Source organism: Calidris pugnax, unplaced genomic scaffold, assembly GCF_001431845.1.
Source record: "Calidris pugnax isolate Ruff unplaced genomic scaffold, ASM143184v1 scaffold294, whole genome shotgun sequence".
In the NCBI taxonomy this organism is placed as follows: Eukaryota; Metazoa; Chordata; class Aves; order Charadriiformes; family Scolopacidae; genus Calidris; species Calidris pugnax.
In genome coordinates, this window is record NW_015094505.1 from 1,928,125 (window position 1) to 1,953,986 (window position 25,862).

Genomic DNA, 25,862 nt, shown 5'->3' on the forward strand with positions numbered 1-25,862 from the left:
GAAATGACTCACTACAGGGCCCTGGATACTTCCCCTCTGTCCTGGGGCTAAAAACAGCCTTTAGAGAAGACAAAGGACAGCTTGAGGAGGGGGCCATCACCAGGGGCTTGAGGGATTAGCTGTCCAATGTGACTCTTCTCCTTTCACCTTTTCATATAGGAGCCCTCTGTGGGTCATGATTGCTTTATATGCCAGTGGGAAAACAACCAGCCCAAACCAGGACATGGCTCTGGCTTCCACACAGAGTTAGCGATGGTCAAATAGATGGCACAGAAGCAACATGGGAGCACCCAGCACGCGTGGCTGCCTCCACTGAGAAGGTTTCCCACTCCCAGAGGCCAGTAGAAGGAGGTGGTTATGTTTACACAGAACAAAGTCTGTCAATTAGGCAAATAATGGTGCAGTGATCCTGGGGAGCTGGTGTGGATGAGGAGGTGAGCACTCTGTAATGGTGCCTGTCCTGGGTCTGGCGGGGATGAGGTTAATTCTCCCCAGGCCCTAGTAGGGACACAAGTATTCCATCCCACGGGAGCCATGCCCGAGGGGCAGCCGGAGCTGCTGGGGAACAGGGGGACAGGCAGTCGGGGGGCGGGGAGAGGAGGTGACCCCCGGGGGAGGAGAGCGGTTGGGGGCGTCCGGGGAGTGGCGGTATCAAGATCGCGGTTGTATATCCCTCTGTTATTGTTGTTATTTCTTGCTCCCTTTCCTGTTCTGTTAAAATTGCCTTTGTCTCAACCCACGAGTTTTGCCTTTTTATTTCCATTTTCCCCTTCTGGCCGCATGGCCGTGGGGGCTCTGTTCTGCACGTGGTCCTTGGTTGCTGTCTGAGGCCACACCATGACAGTGCCTTGTCCCTAAAACGGCTGCACCCCTCAGGCCACAATGGTGGAAGGAAAAAAGAGCCCTTCCCGGCAGTTTTGTATGAAGGGGCAATGTTGTTTGTGAGAAAGGAGGTCTGTCTGGAGATGGTTAATGAGGGGGAGTGGTAATTGCCCTCTCCTGGAGCTGAGGAGGAAGTGGGCACAGCTGAGGGGAAGGGCTGAGATAGCAGCCCTCCATGCTGGGAAAAGAGGGCAGGAGCATCATCACTGTTATCATGGAGAGCTGCTGTGGCTGAGGTGTCCCATGGAGGAGAGGTGAGTGGGGCAGCCCTGTCCCCTCACATGTGGTGGTTGTCATTACTGTCAGCCCTGGCCAGGGGATACCACGGGTGGGGTACATCACCCCCAGTCCCAGCCTCGCACCTGGAATCAGGGGGACAGCCAAACTCACCCAAGGGATATGTGAATGTGATCCATTCTGAATGGATTCACCCCAGAATGCATGGATTCACCCCAAAATGCAGGTGGCTTCCTTCCGCAGAGCATCAACTTGCAAAAATAGACCCCGTTGTGCAGAAGGCTTTTGTCTCTGCTGTGGCTGCAGAGTGATTTAATGAAAACAACATGGAGACCCCAAGGATGAAGCAAAGCACGTTGTCTTCACCAGTGTGGACGAGCCCATGGTCTGAGGTGAGCCCTTTGCTTTGGGGTAGTGTCTGGAACCATTGTAGAGCCCTTGGCTGGAGAGCAGCCTCCGTCTACAACCCTGCAAACTCCACCATTTCCAAATAAAGCTTCCTAGCAGTTAGATTTGAGTGAGTAATTCAACCAACTCAGTTTTAAGTGCTTCTGCTCATAGTTCATTTTGTTTGGATAACTAGTCAAGTATGTATTGGAGCACTGGAATCCTTTTTTTTTTTCTTTAAAAAAAAACAACAAAAAAATTGTGTTTGCCAAAAATCAATGTGCGTGGTAACCGATTATATTCCTTAGAAGCAATGGTGATAGTACGGGGTTGACTCAGTGTAGTCTCAATCCTTTGAAATGAGTTGTGTCATTCTTGCAATTTATTCTTGTTTAATCCAATGCTTTGGCAGAGATTTTTATAGCGCTATATTGTATCTGTAATAAGGCAATGCCTAAGTGCCTTTTCGTTGACTCTAGTTGCGTGATGTCCTTACTCTCTAAATCATCTTCTCTTCTTTTCTTTTCCAAACAGAATAAAGCCACTGTTGTGATATGCGCGAGGTTGAGAGCGCTTTAATTCTTCTGTGTCAGGTATAACAGTCATTTTAAATCTGCAGGTTTAAGGTCTCATCCTGCAAACACTCGCTTGCTGTCAGGAGCAGCAGTATTTAAGGTGGGGCAGAGTGGTTGCTCTGTGCCTCGTGCCTTTGCAGACCTTTATTCTGCTGCTTTTTTTCTGGACATTGTGCCCATGGGGCATGGAAGGCAAAGGGGACCTGGAGGATGCAGCAAGTGTAGGATCAGGCCTTGAGCTGTAATCTGATGAGAGCAATGAGTTGCTCAATTAACAACTTGCTCTGCTGAAATCAGTAAGAGGCATGTTAAACAGATCAATTTGTTATTTAGCCGCTACTCTGTTAGGCTGACAGACATATACTGCCTTAGAGTTGGTTTGGATGGTAGCTGGTCTTTGGGATTTAGCAGTGAAACCTCTAGTTTGTGTTGTATGTGGATTTATTTATATCTAATATTTTAAATAAGAGCAGCCTGAGGATGCTCCCCAGGATGGGATGCTTCTTATGCTGCTGGTGGGCTGTGTACCTACCATTGGGCTTGTTCACCTACTAGTGTGCTTGTGCTTCTCCAGGATGTATAATGCAGTCATGTTCCTCCAAGATGCAGTGGGGTCAGTCCCCAAATATTCCTGTGGTGATAGGGACACTGACCAGTCTCTGGAGAAGGAGCATTAATGAAGACTCCACTAGTACAGGTGCTCCTGGACCCATGCTATGTTTATGTCCTACTTCTGTGTGCTGCCAGAAGCAGGAAGGCTCCTTGCTTTAAAGGAAGAAACCCTGCAGGAGGTGGTTGCAGAGTAACTTGCCCCTGGTGACATTTTCCTATAGCTGCGCAACACCTAGTTTGTCTTTATGTCCCAACACTCTACAATTCATTATTGTCCTGGAGCTCTTGGCTTGATTTATCTAAATGGAAATGTTCTACCTGAATGTCCCATCCTTGAGGGGCATTATCCTCTGTGACTGGGAAAAGCCAGCATGGATTCACCAAGGGCAAATCGTGCTTGGCAAACCTGATTGCCTTCTACAACAAAGTAAATCGGATGATGTGGGGTGAGCAGTGGACATTGTCTACTTGGACTTCTCCAAGGTTTTCAATATGGTTCCCTACAGCCTCCTCTTAGAGAAACCGATGTGTTGCGGTCTAGACAAGTGATCTGTGTGGTGGGTGGGGAACAGGCTGCACCCAGAGGGTGGTGGTCAATAGTTCTTTCTCAAACAACCTCAATATGAGTGAATGGTGTGCTGCAGTGGCTGTGAAAGCCGACAGGATGCTGGGTTGCATCCAGAAGGGCATCACCGGCAGAGAGAAAGAAGTTGTTGTCCCACTCTACTCAGCACTCATCAGGCTACACCTGGAATACTGTGTTCTATTTTGGTCCCTGCTATGTGAAAAGATGTGGGAGAGGATCCAGAGAAGGGCCACAAAGATGATCCGAGGACTGAGAAGCCTACAATATGAGGGAAGGCTGAGAGAATTGGCTTTTTTCAGCATTGAGAAAAGAAGGCTTAGGGGAGACCTTATCACCATGTTCCAGTACTTAAGGGGTGACTACAAAGAAGGAGGAGACTCCCATTTTACAAGGATTCACATGGAAAAGATGAGGGGTAATGGGTACAAGCTAATCCTGGGGAGATTCCAATTGGACACAAGAGGAAATTTTTTCACAACGATAACAATGGAATAATTTCCCCAGGGAAGTGGTAGATTCCCCAATATTAGACACTTTTAAGATTCAGATTGACTGGGTGCTGGGCCATCTTGCCTAGTCTGTGCTTTTGCTTTTTGGTTGTTGTACCAGAGGATCCTTGAGGTTCCTTCCAACCTCATCCTCTCTGATTTCTCATGAATTCCAGAGCTGTGCAGCTGCAATCATGTAAGCAATATCATGCTGCGAGGGCAGAGAGCTTTTGCTAATGTTCTTGTTGGTCTGATTATTGGTGATAGACGGCCACTAGAGAAAAACTCTTGCTGATGGTAACTAAGTTTTATGGTTGTCGGGGAAGCCGTTGGAAAAATGAGCTAGAAATGGGTGTTTGGATTCCTTTGAAAAACAAATGTAAACTTCAGTCCGTAATGATAAATAATGATGGTCTTCTACATCTGTATTTTATGCATGCCTGAAGTTGCTCTTGGCAAGTGGTGACAGTCTGAGCCTTGAACCTCGGGGCAACCCAGTGTTCTCATCCCTGCTAGGAATGTTGTTAATATGGATGATGGGGTGCCCAAGAGTCTGGGACTTACCCGTTAAAAGAACAGAGACACACAGGAATACAAATGGTTCTGTAAAGAGCATATATCTGCTCTTATGCAATGTTTGTTTCATTTTGGTAAAGAAACAGACATTCCTTGGCCCAAACATAACGATCTGCTTTCTAGGGATACCAGCAGTGCATCCAGCATACCCACCAGGATGCCTGGACTCTCCTGCCATTAGTCTGCAGCTCTTTCTCTCCGAGGCACCACAAAAGCCTATTTGTAGTGCAAGAACTCCAGGCTAAGCACCTCCTGTTAAAAGACAAACTAACTAACTTGCTGAACCACATACCCAATTAGAGGAAGCATGGAAGAAAGTGGGGACAAACTTGGAAAACATAAAAGCAGAAAAATCCCCCACAGGAGGGGGGGATGAGGGATGCAGAACAGAAGGGGTGAAAGAAAACAGATGTGAATTTTGTCAAATTTGTCTGGTGTGGTGCAGCACAAACTGGCAGATTTATTTAAAACAGGAATAATTTGCTACCTGGTACTAACTTCTCTAGTGTCTGCTTTGAAGAAAATACACCTCTTTTGGCATCATGTTTGCTGTGCTCCCTTCAGCTGGATTCCTTCCCTCCCTGCTGGCTGCTGACTTGAAATGCATCCCTTCTATTTTTCTTCTGTCCTGGAAACTCAGTCTATGAACCTGGAGGTGACACACGTTGTAACACAACTGCCAGGAAAAGCTTTACCTTTGGGAGAGGGTAGCTTGGACATGATGGAAGGCTGGTGAGAAATCCACCCACAAATGAAGTTTTTGTGCTGTGTTTTCCTTGTGTGAAACAGTCTGGGAGTGCACTTTGTGGGCAGCAGGGCTTTGCGCAGCCTGGTGAGTCCCACGGGTCCCAGTAACAGCACTTTGCTGTTGAGGGGAAGCAGTGGAACAGCAGTGCTGGCCAAGGGCCATTGCTGGGTGGGTTTTCCCCCACGGACCCTGCAGGGACCCTGGGAGGAGCAGGCTGTTCCTCTGCTCCAGCTGCTCCCCAGGCAGGAACTGTGCTATTGGCTGGATTAATTAATTTTTTTTTTTGCAATGCGCCTCCCTGCTATAAGTGGCAAAGCAGCTGCTGTCCTGCCAGCTGGACACCCCAGCCCAGGCGCATTGTGACTGGAGGCACAGCCCTGGACTGGAGCATTCCCAGGTCCATCCCGCTGCTGAGGTGCTGTGCTCGGAGCTCGGTCCATCCCTGCCCTCCTGCAGGCAGCAGCCGCCCCGCAGCAGCTCCCCGGCAGCCAGTAAGCACATGCCTCTGTCTCTCGCTCTCGAGCATCATCTGGCTGGGCACGGAGCATTTCAGCATCCCATGCTCTGCGGATCTCTGTATTTCAAGGCTTGAGCTGAGTCTTTGCTGCGTTTTGCGACTGCTCTGCTGGGGAAGGGTTTGTGAGAGCAGGGCTGGGGGAAATGGGAAGTCTGTGAGTGTATAGTGTCCTTCTAAAACGCTCTTTCTAGCAAGTGTTTTCTTCATGGATCACTGAATTAACCTCAGAAACTGCCTCTGTTTTTTATGGAGTGTCTTGGGGGTGTGATTTATCTAAATTCTTGCTTCTGATTTATCTTGCATCATCTTTTTTCTCATAGATGTATTCCCTCCTGGAAGGTGGTGGCTTTGAAAGTACAGGCAGCCCCTGGGTTATAAATATAGCTTTTTCTCTTTACTTCCCGGCTGAGTGGGTGTTTAAGGAGTGTTTGCAGAGGTACAGAGCCATGTAAGAGCTGTCAGCTGTGTGTTTTCCTAGGCAGGTGATGAGGTGTGCCTCTTTGAAGCTTTTAATGACAGCTGGAGAGGGAACAGCTAAAGCAGTGGCTATTTTGTGGGCTCTCAGGTGATGTGATGCTCTTGGAAAGTGAGGTATGATACCCTCTGAATCATGGGAGCCGGCTGGCAGTAACAGAATTGGGGAATGTGGAAATGCAAGCTTTTACCTAATAATTATCACATCTTCTCTGTCTGTATTATGGTGTATTGGGCAGTTGTAGGGTTTCTGACAAGCTGCACTCACAGCTGTCCCCATGTGAATGCAAATACCTTAATCTTTATACAAACACTGCACCCTTATATCTATCTAGATTTGTGGAATCACTTTGCATGAGTGAAACTATTCACCCATGTGTTTGCAAGACGGGTGTTTCTGTCATTAATCTTTTCTTTAGCAACAAGGCAAAAGATAAGTTAATGCTTGTAACTGGGCCAGTTTGTATTGTGTAAGCAGGAGCTGCTCTGTGGTTTAGAAATGGATGTGGCTGCTTTTTTAAATCACTGAAATCTAGTACATGAAAGAGAGGGGAAAAAAACGATTAAATCAATCCACATACTAATTAGTCTTTTACCTTGTTTTGAGAGGAAGAGTGTTTTTTAAAAACAACAACAAAAACTTCAGAAAGGAAACTGAATAAATTCTTAAGCCATGATGTGGAAAGCAAATAGCTGATCAAGCAGCCAAATATGGCTTTAAACTTTCTTTTTTAATGATAAAAGCACCCACATACTTCACTTCAGTGACAACACCCTTCTCTTTTTTTTTTCTCCCCACTCCTCCCTCCAAGTACAGCATTCTTGAATACAAACCAGTTCATTCTTTCTCCTTAAAGAGCTCAGTATATAAAAAATCCTTCTCGAATAATACCCGCTAGAAAAATGCGGGGGAAAAAAAACAACCTTCAAGATCTCAGTGAAACAGAGAGTTAATTGCTGAGGTTTTGGAGTGTGGCTCTGAGGAACCAGTTCAGGGCTGGAGTTGACTGACTTGCACTGCTCTTGGAGTTTTGGCTGGGGGAGGTTTGTACAATTGGGCTCTTGAAGTGTTTCAAACAGGAGAAGTTATTCCCTGCTGTGAAGGATGGCTTGCCTCCATGTATGCTGGTATAATTCTCTGCCTGGATGTAAATAATGGCAGCTGTTCAAAGGAGACAATGTTTAGGGCACTCAGACACTTGAAAATAAACGCTCTCCAGCCCATCTTGGCTGGCCTTTATTTCGGAAGCAGTCTTTCCATCAAACTGTACCACAAGTGGAAAATCCAGACATACGGTATGAAGCAGCTGGTGGGAGCCCTGTCAGGTTCCTGTCCTGCCCATGAATAGGGGATCAATGCTGTAGGATGCACTTTATTTATCTTTATCTAAATCCATATCCCATGAATGTGACTTATATCCTAGTGCCATGGGTGTGGATGTAACAAAAGCTCTAAGTAACTGTCCTCCTTGCCCCCAGGAAGCAACTTCCTTTTGTCTAATACCTATGCGGAAAGAAGGTTGTTCCATGTTATAGGATATCCCACAGCCCTTCCTGTGCTGTGTGTGTGCTCTTGGAAACATGGGCTCCTTTGATGTGGTTCTTGGGTATCATGGCTGTGATTATCTTCCCCATCTCCGTCTCGGAAACATGTACTTGCTGTTAGTACATGCAGGTCCAAGCACTGAGTGGGAGCTGGGATGTGGCTGAAACTTCCAGTGCTTCAGTGACAACTAATGATGTGAGTGAGGAATAATATTGTTCCCTCAGCAGCAGCCTGTGTAAATGATGCCCTTGTAACTTTGCTCCGCCCGCCAAGGGATGCACTGCGGGATTTAGGTGTCAATTCCTTAAAGAACCTTGGAAAATTCCTCTGATCTTTGCTGCTGAGACAATCCAGTCCAGCCTATATTTAGCACTTTTCATGGTCCTGCTTAGACCTGCAGTCCCAGTGGCGTTAAATGCAGCAGGGTGAACCTCACCACCGCCAGTGTGCAAAGTTTGCTCAGGATTTGGGTGTGCTCTGATATCAGAGCAGCTTCCTGGAGAGTGATGGCCAAGTTCTGGCTGCTGGTCACATGGAGATGCAGGTGTCTCCAGCAGATGCAGGGGGGGAGAGGTGCTGAGCCACCCAGCCAGTGTCTGCCTCTCACTCTCATGGTCCCCAGCCATCATCACCTTGCCCTCTGAGTGTAGGAGTGCGAAAGTAGCAAAGCTGAGGTTTCAGATGCAATTCTGTAACTTTAGCTATGTGGAATCACTTTTGCTTGGAAAGTAATGAAAATAATGTCTATGCAATAAACCTTTCTAGACCTGGCCAGTGATTTTATTATATATAAAAAAGTACATTGTAAGCCAAAATACTTCAGCTTGATTCATTGGGATATCTCTTTTTTTTTTTTTTTTTTTTCATTTCCCCGTTACAGAAGATGCAGACAGGGAGAGTAACAAAGCAGAAATGTCTGAGATCAGTCATTTCGTGGCTAGTTTTTGGCAGAGGGAGTGTGGGAGGAAGAAGGAGACCTCATGTTTCATTTAGATACCCTGATTTGGAGAGGAGTTTTAAGCAGATAGCTCTTGAGACACTAGGACTCTAAAGGATTAAATGCTGCTTAGATAAACACATGCTTCCACTTCTGCAGCATTGTTTTAGAAGGACTGTGCCATATATTCTGGCTTCAGTTCTTTTATTCCTCGGTCTGGGCAAAACCCTGTTTGCAGCCACTTGGCTGGGTGTAGGAGCAAAGGCACTGGGGCTTCCCTGGGGTTAAGAAACAGGATAAAGCCCAGCGTGTTTTGACTCCCTGATGTGCTTTGACTGTGGTGTTTTGTAGATGGGCAGCCCATACCCAGCTCTGGGGACATCACCCCGACTGGATTCTGAGGGAGTAAATAGGATCTGAGAGGTTGACACTGGTCTGTGATGAGGGTTTCTCCCTGCTAACTCTTCACCTGTGTCTAAAGGGAGCCTGCAGACTCCGCAAAAATACTGCAGAAACTTGGGCTCTGAAATTATCATAGAATTGTCTGGGTTGGAAGGGACCATCTAGTCCATCCATCAACCGAACTCAGATAAAAACCATCACTAACCCATGTCTCTAAGCACTATGTCAACGCAGCTTTTAAATCCCTCCAGGGATGGTGCCTCAACCAGTTCCCTGGGCAGCCCATTCCAAGGCTTCATAACCCTTTCAGTGTCAAAATTGTTCCCAATATCCAATCTGAACCTCCCCTGGCGCAACTTGGGGCCGTTTCCTCTTGTCCCATGGCCTGTTCCTTGGGAGAAGAGACCGACCCCCCCTGGCTACACCCTCCTTTCAGGGAGTTGGAGAGAGTGAGAAGGTCTCCCCTCAGCCTCCTTTTCTCCAGGCTGAACACCCCCAGCTCCCTCATCCAATATGTAAATTGGTGGAATAAAGTCCCTTAAAGAAGGATTATGAGTTGCTCCATGCAGGGAATTATTCCTGCAGTGTCTAGAGACAGTCACAAAGTTTGGCTAAAATGAAATCTGTGTGCTGGGAGAGAGCCCATGGTTGGGTGCTGCTCCCATAAAACAAGCAGGGTGTGAAGAAGGGATGGGCATCAGGAGAACAGAGCCCCGTCCCAGCTTCTTAATCTCAGTCCCAGGGGATGCGGGTGCTGTGCATCCCACATGCTCTCCTTCCCCAGGCCCACAGCCAAAAATCTCTCACCTGCCAGAGATTGACTCGTTTTGCTGTCCTAAGTATTTCCCTCAAAGGCTTTGCTCTTCTCTTAGTTGGTATGTGAAAAGCCACAAAACGGCCTTCTTGGCGGGGCAGCATTCGCCCTCCCTGCATGTCCCTGCAGCACATACTGAAGCAGGATTTGGCCCCCGATGCTTTCGGAGCAGTTTCAGGTGCGTGTGGTGCCAAAAATGCTGCCAGAGCACGTTCCTGCTGTCAGAGCAGAGAGAGCAGTGTCATCTGAGGGATGGATGGATGGATGCTCTTACGCTTCTCCAGCTTTTTCATCTCCCTCTGAGGGGAAACAGGTCTTTCCCACCCAGCAAATAGGGCTTATGTCCTCTGGAAAGACAGGGCTAAAATGACATTTAGAGCTTTGGAACTATTCAAAATCAGGGCCAGGATTGTATTGTAGCCATGCTGGAATGACATAGATGGGATTCTGAGGAAACACTCTTTCAAAAACGATTTGAATTAAAGAGTCCCCTGGAAAAGATTGGAGAGCCAGGATAGGGTTCCCGACAGTGAGGAAGCTGCAGCCCAGGGTGAGAGGGTGGTGTTTTGCTGTGCACCTGACTGGAAACTTTAAGGCAGAGTTACAGTTTTGGTTTGGATGGTATTATAGAGTTGCATTATTTTTATGAATAGGAAATTCAAAACCTCTTGACTTCAAATTGGAATGAGTGGGTCTTCTGAAAACACCATCGATGTGCCTGATCTTTTTTTCGTTTCTTGAGGTGACTCCGGTGACTGATTTAATTTGGGATGCTTCCCTATCTTCCTCCTGCTTGGCAGAGCTGGCTGTTTGGCATGTGAGTAGGCAGTCAACAGTGGGTAACTGTGAGGGATTAAAAGTGCTTGGATACAGATGCATTTGTGGTTTGTTGGGATCAAATGCAGAATACCAGTTGTCACCCAGACCTCTAATGAAGAACAAAGGAAAAACTTCCTGCAGGAAATTGGTTCCCTGTTGGGAACAAGCACTGAGGGTGGCTTTTCAGCTTCCTTGTTCCTAATGTCTTTCCATCCCTGGAAAGGGGAAACCAAGCCAGAGTGGAAAAGGGGACTAACATTTGCCCATTGGAGGCTACCTGACAAGTATAGCTTGAGGTTTAATAATTTGAACCAAAATTTTTCAGAGCCAGTTTACTCATCAAACTGCAGAGCTACAGTGAAAAGAGTCTGTTCTGGTGTCTCTACTGCAATGTAGATGGGGAGGAAGAACAGGAGAAATAGCTTATTTTATTTTTTTTTAAATAGAAAAGCTTTCCCTCCTGGAAAATACTCCCACTTGTCTTCAAGACATGAGACTTTCATACTTTTTGATGCTTTGAAATAGAAGGAGCTTCAAATAAATGATGGCTGGCTCCAGTGGTGTCTATTTACTGAAATGATGGGTTTAAGAGGCTACTGTTAACAAGAAATTGCATGTGCTAGATATGCCGAGGGAGAGGCATGGTTTGTAGAGATCTATGGTCTGCCTATTTTGCTTTCAACTTTGCTATTTTGCTTTAATGCCACAGTAGCTGCCCCAATATGTGAAAGTTCTTGTGTTACACCAGTGTCTAAGCAGCAGAGGACTTCAGAGCTGCTGGAAGAATTGCTCTCCACTGTTTTGCTTGGCTAGAGAGAGCATGAAAATCCATTCAATTGTCCAAAACTTTGTCTTATGAACCAGTGTGCTGGATGTGCCTTTCTTCCTTTGCTAAGAAAAACAGAAGTAGTTCATCACACTAAACCCATGGCTGGTCCAGCCCCCACTGTTTGCTAGTTGGCTTTCCTGCAGGGAATTGGCTCCCAGCTCTTCCCCAATGCCTTCACTTGAGAATATTCTGTTTTTATGTACTTCCAGTGGTCTCTAACCAAAGATCCACGTAAGAGTAACTATGAAACCACCCTAAATATCGTTCCCCCATTGCTGATAGGATGCCGGGGTGGGATAAAATAATGTACTTTCTTCTAAAGAGATGCCCCAAGTTGTGGGAACTGTTCTGACTTGGCAGCCTACTGACAAGGCATTTGCTATTTGTTTAACTTGGGACTGGCTGCCCCTGGCAGTTGTTACCATCAGCCGCCTTCCTTATCTGCTCTTTTCTATAATAAACATTGGAGCAAAGATTTGGAATTAGTCACTTCTGAGGCACTGCCTGCCTGCCTGCCTTTCCAGCTTCTGTCTTATCTCATTTTGGACTCTCGAACTTTTCCCTCTTTGTTCTGGTCCTCTCAGTTTGCCCTTCTTCTAACCTAGCAAAGAGCTCTTTAAAACATCCCATAGGTGTGTCATCCCCAGGACTGCCAGCCTCCCAGAAGACATGCTGCCCTGGGACAGCTGTGTGCAGTCACATTGCTGCTGGGTACTACAGGGATTTTTCTAGCATGACTTACCTAATCCAGTTAGATGAGTTGTTCTGGCTCACATCTCTTCAGATGAACAACCCGTGGAGGCAGCGAAAGGATCCTGAAGGCATCCTGGGGACCTGGAGCACCTCCTGCTCTTTGGTACAGCATTAACCACCAGGCAGTCGGGGCTTTGAGGGAATGCAAATGCACACAGCACCTCCAGAAGCACAGGGCTGTGTGGTCTTTGTCCAGAAATCCGAACAATTCCCACTTTAAAATTCCCTGGTGTCTCTAAGCATTGTCTTGACCTGGTCTTGCTTCTGGCAGTACTGTTGTAGAGGCAATAACAAGCAGTCCAGGGTGCAAGAATCTCCCTCTCTCTCTCTCTGGTCTCATCTCACTTTAAAAATACACAGAGCTATATATTTCACTCAACACATGCAAATGCTGTTCCCTATCTACCCTTGATCTGCTGAGTGAAAGCCAGTCACGCTTCCCCTCTGGGATAGCCTGCCAGGTAAATGCCACTTGATGTATAATGTATTTCAGCGCTGCCTCTGGAAATGGCCCGGGTGGCAGCATCAGAGTGGGATGGAGAACAGCCCATGTTCACCCCTCAGCAGTGCAAAGGCACTCACTAGGGATGAAAATCTATTTAATTCTGTCTGGATTTGCTTTGTTGGATGCACAAGCATGTTGTCCACCTCTCACTGTAATCTTCTCTTTTATACCATTATCACCACAATGATTTTGATTTAGCTGAAGGTGGATACTTTGACTCTGGATCAGGCTGTAGTGGGATGGGTTTCTTGCAGTGGGCTGGGGACACAACCTGCCTGTTTCATTTCGGAAGGCTGGCCTGGGGACTTAGCCACGGATTATATATCTTGACCAACATTTCAGCTTGCTGGATTGAGCTGGTCAGGGTAGAATTTATCTTTCCTCCAAAAATGCATTTGGCAAAAAAAAACCCAAACCCTTTTTTAAACGTATGAGGTGATTTGGGTAACTTCTGAGCTGTATTTTGGCTCAGGTCTAGGTGTGACAGAAAACCAGAGATGGCTGATGTCTTTCAAGCACTCTGTGTTGCAGATCGGAGCAGGCAAATACCCTGGGGTTAGTCCTGCTTCTCAGTGCACTTCATGCTGATGCATGTGGTGATGAATGGGAGGAAATTCCTGCATAACAGGAACAAGAGCATAAACAGGCAGGAAGAGCTATAAGTGGCCATATCCTTATAGTCCAGACACATGAAATGGAACCGATGATGGCTGGGGCTAGTGGATATGCTAGTGTCAGGCCTTCCTGATACCTGTTTCAGGGAGAGATTGTTTGATTTCTGACTGGAGAGGACTGCGAACAACAATCTGATGTGCTGCTGGAGGAGGCTACCACTCATCTGGTGTTTGGGATGTGACAGGAGGCTGCCCTGCAGGGGTACCTGTGCGTGAGCGAAGACCATGTCTCAACACATCCTTTTTGTGGTTTCATGTCATGGGGGTCAGGCCCGAAGTCAGCATTCCCCCTGACCTCCAGTGCTAATGCAGCCTGTCTCCAAGCAATGACTGAAATACCATCCTCCGCACGCTCGTACACCGGGCTGTGTTGGTGCTATAATGTGGTGAAGCTCTCTGTGTATCGCACTAGACGCTGAAACAAACAACCAATAAATCTGCTATAAACCAATAAGTAATTTGTTTTGGTTACCAGGGAGATTGCCAAGTGCAAATTTGACCTGAAATAGCGATGAGCTCATCCTCTGAGCAGCGTCAGTGCCTGAGCTGGAACAGCTGGATGGAAAGGGAGCCAGCGCCAGTAATGCTGTCTGCTCCACCGACACTTGGACGCTGTGCAAGTTGTTTTGCCAGTGAGCTTTTGCCTTGCAGATGAGAGTGAGCAGGGGATGGTGCGTGAGGCTGGTTGCTGAGCCCAGGCTTTTCACTATTCCTGGAAGTGTGGCGGTGATGTTCCCGTTGGGCTGGAGAGCCCCAGGGGTGGGTTAAAGCGCTGCAGAGCTGGTCTCCTCTGCTGTCTCCCATATCTTGGAGAATCCTCCCTGTGCAAGGATTGTGGGGAAAAATGGAGATGTGTGATTTGTAGATAAGGACTCGTTTTCAACAGCTAGTTAGGTAGGTGTATCTGACAGGCAGAGCTTCTCCCCCTGCTGCTGCTCCAGGCACTGGAACAAGGACTTGGGGAAAACCTCACCCTCTTCTGCAGTGTACCTGGGGCAGGAACTTGAAAATTTGGGCTCTGCTGTTATTTCACCCAGAAGTGCCCCCATTTTAAGTAGACCAGGACTTGGCTTTTGAAGGGCTGATGCTCGTGGCAGGGTTTGGCAGCTTTCTGTCTGTCCATCCCTGCTGTTGCTCCCAGGAGTGAACCCCCATGACACTAGATGTCAGGAGGACCTGCACTTGGACGGTCATGGGGGTGACCTCCTGCCAGGGCAGTGTGGGAGAAGCCCCTGCAAGCAGAGAGATGGCTTTTTTGCTCTCTGCTGCAGAGCTGAGACCTGGGTGGTGGAGGTTGGGTTGGAGTGGGCTCTCGCAGGGCTGCTGGCTGTGCTGCTTGGAAAGGCAGGACTGGGTCTCTGGCAGCCCAGCCAGAAGGGCTCCAGGCAGAGCTCCGATAGCATCCTGCACCTTTCTCTGCTAAGGTGGAGACGTTTCCAGATGTACTTGTATTCAATGAATAGGTTTTCTGAAGAAGTGCAATTTTTGACCAAAAAGTCTGCCTATAGGAGGAAGCACTGCCTGCCCCTCTGCACTAGGATGCTGCAGGGGAGAGGCTGACGAACACATGAGGCAGTGGTCTATGCTGCACCCTTTTCTTGGTTTTTGCTTCTCATTTCAAAGTTATCAAATACGTGAAATGATATAGAAATACATCACCGTATTGCCAGGCAGCTGTCTTGATGAAGCAATGCATAAGCCACTAACCAGGGGCCCACTGATGGATTTCACTGAAACTTTTAAGGCACAGTTACCAGTGACAGAAAACACATAACAGTTATCAACAGCACAAATGCAGAAAAAAGCTGAGCCCCCAAAATGTAACCCATGTAACCCACCTACTCACGTGACATAAAAACACAACTTTTTTTTAGATTAACCTCATGGCTTTCTGGAGCAAGGGATGAAAAGGGCAGTGGTTTTGGCAGAGGTATTTTTGGCTTTTTGGAAGTCTTTTATTATAATTTTGCAAGCATGGAGCAATCTGTCTCTGTGTTCTTGCAAGTCCCTTCCAGGCCTGTGGGTAGATTTCTTCCGGCTCCTTTCTGGAGTCATGTGGGGAATGCTTTGGTGACATATCCAAGTCCTTCAGCAACCCAGGCAGCTCTGTCGCAGACACCAGCTCTGGGGAACGGCTTCATGAAACCCTAATACTTGGAGTAGGCTGACATTTGAAAGAAGGTGATTTTTAATATGAGGGGTTATAACTAAGTGAGATTTGGGTGAGAGAAGCATGATTTCAGCTGCGCACATTTGTATTTTATAGTTGGTGGTACTCTCGGTGGCATGCCTGGGCCAGCTCTGTCCACCGTGTCCCCTATATTGCCCATAACAGAGCTGGCACGGAGCTAATGAGTTGCTCCACGGCATTTTATCTTTGGCTTTCAGCAGCTCTTTGGAGATGAGGCACAGCATGTCTAACGTGTACATGAATTATTTGATATTCCTTTGCGTCGTCTCTTTGGGCAATGCTGGGTGTTAGTATTTGGGAGTGGGACAGGCATCCCTGTGGGTCGGGAGCGTCCCTCTTCCCCATGTCCTCACTCCAGTGTTTCACCTACTTGGTATCAAGGCGTGTTTGCTTTTTGGCTGTCTCTGGGCAACTAAAAACACTGCTGTACTTTTCAGATCCTGAACTTGGCCAGGACCAAGGCTAACCTTGCTCAACCCTGACATCAAGCAGGCAAGGGTTGTTACTGGGCTGTTCCAGTACAGCTGAGAAGACAATTTGGCTCAAGAGGTGTAAATTTATCAAAGGGACGGTAGAGTCCTCGCTATTGCAGGAAAAGTCCTTGATGATTTGGAAGCCCTAACCTTTCCCCATTGTCCTGCAGCATTTCCAGCAGGACGCGGGTGCTTGTAGGCTCTCATGCAATGTGGCTGCACAAGCTGGTTTTAAAAGAAAGCTGTTTCACTGTTTCACATCTGCTTTAGCTTTTTGACAGTTTTCTCTGGCGCTTGTGTGCAATTAGCACTGCTTTTTTGTCATGTGGAGCTCATCCTCTAATAGTTTAATTTGGATGGTAGTTTGACAGCCAGCAGCAATTGTATTGAGAAGGGCTGTTTCTCTTTGCAGACTGTGTTACTCATTGGCCCTGAACTTAGTGTCCCACTGCTACTTGAGAAACAAAACCAAATAATTTTTTTTGTGCCTGGATCCAGCCACAGAGCAGAGGATGGCTTAATCAAACACATAACTGGTTGCACCAACTCCAGTTTGTTTATTACTGTGTTTTAAATCAAGTACTTTTCTAAGTATGTTATTTTTCTTATTCCAAGATGTGTGTTTAATAAATGTAATAGCCATAGATTTTGCCTGTTGCTCCAGGAGTGAGCACCAATAGATAAGCTGTAAGGTGCAGTGCTGCTGTAAGAGCCTTGGTGGGGAACACAGGAGAGGAGAGGGGACCTCCTCTTGCCCCCAAGTGCCCTGGTCCATCCCTGTGGAGGTGGTGGATGAAGGCATTTGCTGTTTCAGCAATTCAGAAGCAAATTAAATGTTTCATTTTAAATAACCTTGCCTCTCCATACTGCTTTGGGCCGAACTGTCTCATGCCAAGTATTAGTCTACTGATCTTAATATTTCCAAAGACACAAAAGCTGAAATTTTGCTAGGTTACCCAAAAACTGAAGTGGGAGGGTGTGGTGGGGAGGAGAATTCCCCTGCCCTTGCCTCTAAAACTGCCTCCATCCTGTAGATGAGGACACTCAGCTGGGATGCCACAAACCAGGGCTGGGCTCCTGCCTATGGGCTCAGCCCCGTTCTGAGGTTTTGCCTGAAATTGAATCCTAACCCTGATGAAAGATTTAAAGATATTTTTTTTTCCTTTCTATTTATTTCATTTTTTTTAAATTTATAAACCTGAGAATCAATGTTTTCTAATCGACCCCATGGAAAATGATTTTTAGTGTAGTCCTTGCCCAGCTCTGATCTGACATGATTTCCAGGGAGACCCGGGATCCTTATCACTGCATGAAAAATGAGATTTGCATTCCAGTATCACACAGGCACTTTGAAAATACTATCCCTGACTCCAGAGAAGCGCCTCATACATTTTCATGCCATTACTAGAAATTGAATAGACAACACTTCTCAGTGGAAATTGCTGTGCAGCTTGGGGGAAAAAATATGCAGAAAGTACTGGTGGAGACTTCAGAGAGCTCTCACCACCCTGAGATGTGTGTTCCTGCTGAATGAAAAGAGCAAGGTTTGATTTGTGCCAGAGAAAAGGGCACAAGTGTGTGGGCCAGCAGCGCAGGATGAGACAGCAGAGGGGCTCAAAGCATCACAACAGCTTCTGGACAGAAAGGCAGGGTGCACCCATGGTGATGGGGAAACGTGGGCTGCTCTGGGCTTGCGTGTCCCAAAGTGGTGTAGAGATGTTGCACACAGGAGCTTTATTTGTTGTCTTAATAAGTGTAGAGAAATCGAGCTGGATGAGTGCTGGCTTAAAGGCGCATAAGAGTGAAGAGCTGTTGAGGTGCTGAGATTGGTGAAAGATGCCATTGGGAAGAGAAAGAGCAAGGAACTACAACCAAAAAAAAACCAAATCAGGTTCCCTTTTAAATTTTTTTTTTTTTTTTTTTTGGTAAATGAACTTGAAAGAAGCAGCTGATCTCTGCTCCTTTCATGGCAGTTGGCCTCAGAGGAAGACTTGATGTTTGGCTGCAGTGTGTTGAGGCTCTGGAGTCGCTGAGCTGGGAGACCCTTGCTCATGAGTGTGGAGGGAGAAAAAGGGTCGTGGCTGGGAAAATACTCTTTTCTCAGGGCTCCAGGCTCTTTTGGAAGTCTGGCAGACTTCTCTGGTTTTGCCAGATTCCTTGGTCTCTTGAAGGCCAGTTTGGGAAAGAGCAGCCAAGGCAAGTTGAGTGGGATCAGAGCAAGTAGTCTCCTAGTCTTGCAAGGGCTCCAGCTTCCCTGCAAAAGCAGAGGAGCAAGGAGCCGGGCTGAGCAGGGTGATGTGTGGTCATTAAATGAACAGGGCTTTGATGAGAGACTTAATGAGCAAAATATTCATGTGAATGGTGGCTGAAGTCAACTCTGGCCACAGGCTAAGCCTGAGCCAAGCGGAAGGTTAAATGGCATCTGTTTCAGCAGAGAAAATGTGTGATTATGCAGGACCAGAGCACAGTGTCTTAGAAAGGCTGAACCATGTCTCCATCTTACAAGTGAGTGGGTGCTCGTGGGCCTCCTCACCCCCCTCCGGTGGGTGTCTTCTCCTTGGTTTGTCCTGGAGCATGTTCCTTGTCACAGCCAGTGAGTGCCCATGTGATGTGGTGTCAAAAAAGCCGTTGTGACTTTGATGCCACTCCAAGATGAAGGGTTTCCATTTCTCCTGCCCATGGTGGTGGTGCAATGGCACCAGCCTGGCTGGATGCAAGGAAGTTGACCCCTTCCTCCATTTTAAAACACACTTATCTGAAGCTGGAAATGAAATCCAACCCTCCCAAAGCAGAAGTTTCTGAGAATAACTTTTGTGACTAATCCAACCCCATAGGCCTCACCGGAGGGGACGTTGGAGCTTTGTTTTTCCTTGTAAAGTATGCCCAGCATATGTCCTGACAATTAGTCAGAATGCCCAAAAATACCCGTCAGCCCTGCAAGCTGATCTCCTTCGGCTCTCAGAGCTGAGACAGACATAGTGTTATGCACTGTGGGGCTTTGGAAAAGGTTATTTTTAAAATGGCCATGTAACAAGGGTGATTTGGTCCTTTCTGCCGCCAGTGCTCTCTAGCAACTCAGGATGTAGATAGCCAAATGCTAATTTTGCTCAAGGCAACGGTCCTGCGCCCAGGGTGATGGGCTGGTTGTCCTGCTAATCCCGTACGCCAGGGCTGGCTCCTGTCGGCTCTAAATCAGCACTCGGGGCATGGCCCTGGGGCCTGTGCCAAGTTCAGGCAGTGCTTTGATGGTGTGCTGGATGCCAGGGAGTCTTCCCAACTGGCATGCCAATGCTTGGAAGAGCATGTCCTTCTCATTGAAGCTGTGACCTGTCTTCACCCTTAGCCAGGCAGCATGCTTCTGACCAGCCCTCATCTGAGAAGAATTTATATTACCCATCTCTGACCACCTGAGATGAAGTTTTCTATCATTAATTTCCGGAGGGTGTTTGTCCAGAATTGCGGTCCGTCTACAAATGGTCCTTTCTTCTTCTCCTCTGAAAATAAAGCTCTTTAAGGGGAAAGACCAAGGCTTCTTGGTCTTGCAGAGTACTGCTTGTGTGGGGTTTTGGCTTGGCTCACTGTGCTGTGGGGCAAAGGAAAGAGGTCTGTGGAACCCTCTGCCCAGCAATTTCCTCGGAACATGATGCTTTGCTAGAAAACGTCACATCAAAAATTTCCCAGCCTTCAGAGGAAGAGCCTGGGCATAGCCTGCAGCCTTGAAAGTCCTTCTTGCTGCCAGGTCCTGTTGCATGGATGCAGGAGGATGACGAGGACCACTGGAAACCCATGGCGAGGATGCTGAAGAGCATGTGTGTTGTAGCTGATGTCTGGGTAGCCGCTGGTTTCTCACTCGTGGTGGGCAGGTTTCCAGGGAAGGTGAATGACCTAGCTCTCAAGCAGTGATGCAAACTAATAGTTGAACTTCCTTCCATGCTCTCCACAGTGAGCTGTTTAACCTCACTGGGGGAGAGCATTGCACAGACAGTGCTGTGCCTATGAGAAGTAATTGAAAGCAACTAGGAGTGCAGAGAATGTAGTGGGGGTTGTGAAATATTATTTCAGTGATGGCTTAGCAACAACTTGGAAAAACCAAGCATTTATTGTGTGAGTATGGTAGAATTATAACCCTGTGAGTGTTCATCAGACCTCATCTTTCCTGGAAGAGACTGCCATGTTGCCTGGTTGGGATCAGCGTGGTATTTAATTGACAGGGACTGGAGTTACATTTCTCAGCTCTGAAGGCAGGGCTTAAGCCATGGGGGGAATGCTGTGACTGGCAAACTTTCCCTCATGTTTGACTCCAACAGACATTCCTTCTCCATGCAACTGCATCTCAACTTGAACAAAGATCAACACTTGCAGTTGGCCAAGATTGCCCTAAAGAGCTCCTGTGTCCTAAGCATGAAGCTTTGGGGTAATAACTTGGGGAATAACTGAGTTGTGGCGCAGCTTGCTTGGCCCCAAGGAGGTCTCCTCTGAGGACCACCACGTTGGCCCTGGTGGGAGTTCTGTTGGCAATGGAGAGGCATCACGTCCCTGCCACGGTTGAGGGCACAACGCTGGAGCTCCACAGCCAAAGCTCCAGGCATTGCAATGAGCAGAAACCCCAGAGGTCTTCAGGGGACTGGCCAGTGTGGGTGAGAGTGTGATGCTGCTGAAGTCCTGAGGTGCTAACCTGGAGACCTTCCCCACTGCTCTTGTGTCGGGGACATGCAGGCAGCTTCCCCCATTCCTGCTGGCTCCTCTTCCCTGGGAAACCCTGCACCCTTGGCTGCTTTTATGGAAAATGAACTTGCAAGAACCAGCTGATTTCTGCTCCTGCCATGGCAGATGACCTCGGAAGAGGACTCCCCATTTGGCTGCAGTCCATTTGCTCAAACTGGGCACTGCTGGGTGGAGCTGTTCATGATGCAGCCATAAGGCTGCTGGGAACAAAAGGGTGACCACTGTGGTTGAGGCTTTTTAGCCCAGTTATGGGCTTGATGCTCTTACAAAGCATCTGAATCAGACCAATCTTTGCAGTACATGTGGATCTTCCTCCCAGGAGGAACAAAGGAAGCCTTTGTATCCCTTTAGGGCTGGTCTGCTGCTCAGTCCCCTCTGCAGACCAAGTTGGGGTAGAAGGATGTGGGAGACAGAGATGGAAAGAGAAACATGGCATAGGTGCATTCAAAACTAATACATTTGTCTTACTAAGAGATTTTTAAAAGAATCTTCAGCCTTTTGGGACTTTTTGAGCTTGTACTATAAGGCTAAATGTAACTGTAGGGACCACAGCAGGTACTCGGCATCCTTGCTGCTGGAAGACATAATCTTGGCATCTTATCTATAATACAGCAAAGAGCCCTAGGGAGGAGGGAGTGGGGACAGGAGGAAGTGGACTTTATTGGTGCAGCTGATTCAAAGCCAGCCCTGTGCAGCCCCTTGTGCTGCTGCACCTTCCTCTCACCTCTCTGGACCCCGTGGGCCTACATGGTGCCTGCACCACACTACACTGCAGCTTCTGTTCTCCAACCCTGACATAGCCCGGAGGGGACACAGGAGCTGGACAAAGCCTTGGGTCTACAAAACAGCTCTTGGTTTATGTGCAGGTGCTCCCCCCAGGCCCTGGTCTTACTTGGCTTTCAGCAACAGCCGGAGGTCTGCCCTGTCAGCAACAGGTGAGGGGAAGAAATGCCAGTCAGGACTGTGTGTGAAGGGGAGCTGTGGAGCAGGTGGCAGCAGGGGAATAAATTTGGAGCTGCCATGGGAATAGTCCTGGAAACAGTCCAGCCTGTGGGTGGAGGCAGATGGAAAAACCCTGCTTAGATGTCTTCCCAGTTTTGCTATTTTTCAGCTATTTATTTCCAGCTCCGTTATCTCTGGACCACTCTTTCCTGTCTGTTATTACACCCTCATCCTTATTTTTTTCTCTCTTCTTATCTTTTCCTCTTTTCCTCTTTTTGTTTCTATTTGCATTATATCTGAGTTCATAGAGGATTATCCAGCCTGTGTCTGACCTCTTTATAAATTTATTCCCAGTTCCTGTATCCCTACCTCCATGGCTGGTCCAAAAAGCTTTCCCTGGCACTGAAAGGCTCAGCACGCGGATCCCACCCAGCTGTAGGCTGGAGTTCAGCATGGAAGAAAGGAAAACATCCTGTGTGCCTTTGCCATGAACTGCCCTCTTCCTTTGCTGCCATCCCCTTTGAGCTGGTAGCCTAAGGGCATGGGGCTTGCCTTGTGGCTGGAGTGTTCATCCCCTCTGTCACTGCAGGGGTGGCCTGGCTGGTTGTGCTCTGGGTGTGGGTACATCTTGTGTGAACCAGGGTGTCTCTGTCTTGTGTTCACTCCAGTGCCTGCAGGATGTTTCAGGGATGCAGAATGGGGAAAATTCCCAGAAAGTGCATGGGATACTGAGTGCTTGGAGAGCTGGATCTGACTCCTAGGAGTCAGTCCTGGATCCCAAACCTGCCCGGCGTTCCTGTGGCAGTGGGGCTGCTGCCTTCTTCATCCCACTGGTGGATCAGCTGCAAGTGCAAAGGCGGGTTCTTCCTTGTGTCCCCTCTCTTCTTAACTGCTTTGTTGGCTGGCTTCCTGCAAACTCTGTCTTTTATACATATATACATTTTATATATATATAATAAAGTTTTTAGAAACATATTTTGTTTAGTTTTTGCCTTGGAAGAACAAAGGGACGTTTAACTCATGTCTGCAATAGATCAGGCAGAAGGAGTGTTTTCTGCTGTGGGAGAACATACATTGTATGCAAACTAAGATAAATTGGTAATTTAAAAAAATCCCTGAAATTGCTGTTAGTTGAGAAGAAGGAAGTGTTTGTGCACATGGTGGGTGGGAGCAAACCTGGATGTGAAGAGCAAATCCCGGTGCTGCCTGGAGCAGCCCTGGCCGAGGGGACCGTGCTGGTCCTGTGCTACTGTCGGGACTCTCGCTTTATGGGGAGCCCGATGAATGCCTGGTGTGCTTTTCTGTGCAGCTTCACTGTGTGATGTGTATGGAAGCAAAAGGTACAGCCTTACCCGAAGAGGTGGACATGTGCCCCCCTCCTGCTCCTATTTACTGCTGTCTGCTTCTTTCTTTGATGATGGTGACTAATAGCTTATCAATGCCTGGGTCATACTGGCTCTATTTAGGACCCTCTGTGTGTTGAGTGACAGCAGGATGTGTGAGCAAGCTGAGACGCCCAGACCTTTTCTGGCTGGATTGTTAGGGCAAGAAAATACTCTGGAAACCACAATGTGAATCATTTGTCTATCCAAGTGGATGACACTATGCCCCAGCCATGCTGCTTTGCGGTCAGACCTGTGTGGTGGGATCAGTGTGTCCAGACCAGTTCCATGGAGTCCTGAAAACCTACAGGACAGGTTTAATGTTAAAAACACGAAACCCCAAGCCTGTATGCCCTGTTGTGTGCTTATTGACGTGTTTGTAGTTCTCTCTCCCCTGGTACCCGTGGGTGCATAGTGCTGGCTAGCAGAGAAGGGCTCGGACAGGGCTGGCACACCTCCTGTCTGGGCCACCCTCTCCTTCCTGGAGGTTTCTGCTCCCTGACACGTTGCACAGGGAAATGGTGTCCCTTCTTGGCACTTGTGTGATACCTTGCACTGTTGATGTGTTTAATCACCTGGGATTGTGCGGACCAAGAGGCGCCTGGGGAGGAGACAGGAATTGTCCAAGGTCATATAGCTGAAGCCAGCCAAGAAACCAAGAGCAGCCCTGCCCTCTCAGCAGGGGTGGTTTTCCCAGCCCGCCCCTGCTGCGCTGGCCCAGGAGGACACAAATTCAAACAAAACAGCCTTTTTATTGCAGACTGCTCTGGGGAATCACTGGAGACCTTGCAGAGTGACCTGAGCCGTGAAGTGCTGCTCCGGGGAGCTTCATGGTGAAGCTTCACAGGCATGAGCAGGGCTGGGTCTTCCTCCTGGTTTTTGGCCAAGCTTTCCTTCTCCCACCTCCTTCAGCCCATGCCTATTGTCACACTGCAAACACCACATATCCATTTGTACATGTGAAATATTTTGATGTCCAAATGTCCATCCCTGCTCTCCCCATGCCTCTGCGATGCTGTCGAACCGCTGCTGAACTGCAGTTGCCTCTGGGGTGGGACGTGGCAGCTGCTGACATTGCACAGCAATATTGTTCTGCCTTTTGGGATGGGGAGGGAAGGTTACTGTTTCTAATAGGAGTGTGTTCCGGGGGAAAGTAGGAAATGACTGCCTGAGCAGGAGGTGCCAGCGCTTTGTGTGGGGAACTAGAAAGGAATGAGAATGGTTAACGGTGCAAACTCTATGCACGTTGCCAAAAATGAACTCATGTCTGTAAATATTACACTGCGTGCAGCAAGATTAGCACAGGAAAATACCGGTTGTTAGGGTTCCTGTTACCATCTGAGTTATGCAAACAATTTGATTGAGTTTATAGAGGAGCTGGGGCAGAATAACACTGGGTTCTTCCTAGCCAAAGTGTTTCAGTGTGCTAGTGTTTTACTGTGTTTCCCAGCCTCAATCTGCTACACAAGTGGATCTATGCTGTGCTCTTTTGGGATGGCATGCTCTCTAGCGTGGCCTTTTCCAGGCCATGTAGGAAATTTGGAGATGTTGCGATGCTGCTGAGGTGCTGACCTTGTACCTGGGAGCCCTAAGATGGGTGTGAATGCCCAGGGGGTGACTGAGCCTGGTGCCGGAGGCTGTGCATTCCCTGCTGTGTGTGGGTGATTGAGGAGCTCTTGGGACCTCTGCAAGTGAGAAGCAGAGATGTTCCTGGCTGTAGCCACTGGGGCTGAAGATGTTCAGGACTCTTTATCAGAGTGTGTAGTGATAGGACAAGGGGTAACAGTTTTAAACTGAGAGAAGGGAGATTGAGATGAGATCTGGGGAAGAAATTCTTTGCTGTGAGGGTGATGAGAGCCTGGCCCAGGTTGCCCAGAGAAGCTGTGGCTGCCCCATCCCTGGAGGGGTTCAAGGCCAGGTTGGAGGGGGCTTGGACCAACCTGGTCTGATGGGGGGTGTCCCTGCCCAGGGCAGGGGGGATTTTGGTACTGGATGATCTTTAAGGTCCCTTCCAACTTTAACCATTCTATGATTCCGTACTGATTGTTATTCAGAGGCCAGACACCACCACGATGGGCTCTGTGGAAGGAATGATAAACATTGGCTCTTCCCAGTGGCTGTCAGGGAGGTTAAATGACTTTCCCACGGCCATGCAGTGAGTCAGTGTCAAGGCAGGATTAGCAGCTGGGCGTCCCTGGCTGCTGGCCCTGAACGTGTGCTGCCACCAACTGCATGACCCGGAGCAAGCATGGCCATGGGGCTGTATAGCCTGCACATCCCTGTGGGAGTGAGCCCTGAACCAGAGCTCCAGAGCTCCCTCCGCTCCCTGTCGTGACTTGGGTGGAAATAGGTCAGTTGGAACCATGGAGCTGGGGGTCTTCCAGGAGCTCTGTGGACACCTGAGTGAGGACGACAGAGACATGAGCCAGTGCTCTCTATAACCCACGTGCAGGGGAATGGGCTCAGCCATACTGTTAGATGTTTGAGAAGCCCCATAATCACAAAACCAAGCTTTCTAAGAGTTGCTGTTCAGGAGCTTGCTCGCTTTCAACAGTTGATGCCTTGAGCTTCCTTAGTATAAAAACTGCAGGAGAACCAGGTACAATAGTTTTACTGGCAGTCAAACTTTGATGTGACACTCATGTTGAAGGCAAGCCTAACCTCCCCCATGAAGGTATCTTCTATTACTTCTGCAGGCTCTCAGCTGTGTCCCCAGGGATATAACCCATGGCATTTATGGGCCCTACATCCAGGGGACAACCCCTTGCTGGTTCCTGGGACCACAGCC

General features: G+C 48.0%; 1 protein-coding gene across 1 annotated transcript in view; it reads left to right on the plus strand.

The window, feature by feature from the left end:
- Positions 1-5,428: 5,428 nt before the first annotated feature.
- The window catches only part of FHL1 (four and a half LIM domains 1), a 34,189-nt gene continuing 13,755 nt past the window's right edge, over positions 5,429-25,862 (plus strand). The window contains exon 1 of the mRNA XM_014963094.1: positions 5,429-5,582. The gene's annotated coding sequence lies outside the window, so the exon portion shown is untranslated. The remainder of the gene's footprint in view (positions 5,583-25,862) is intronic.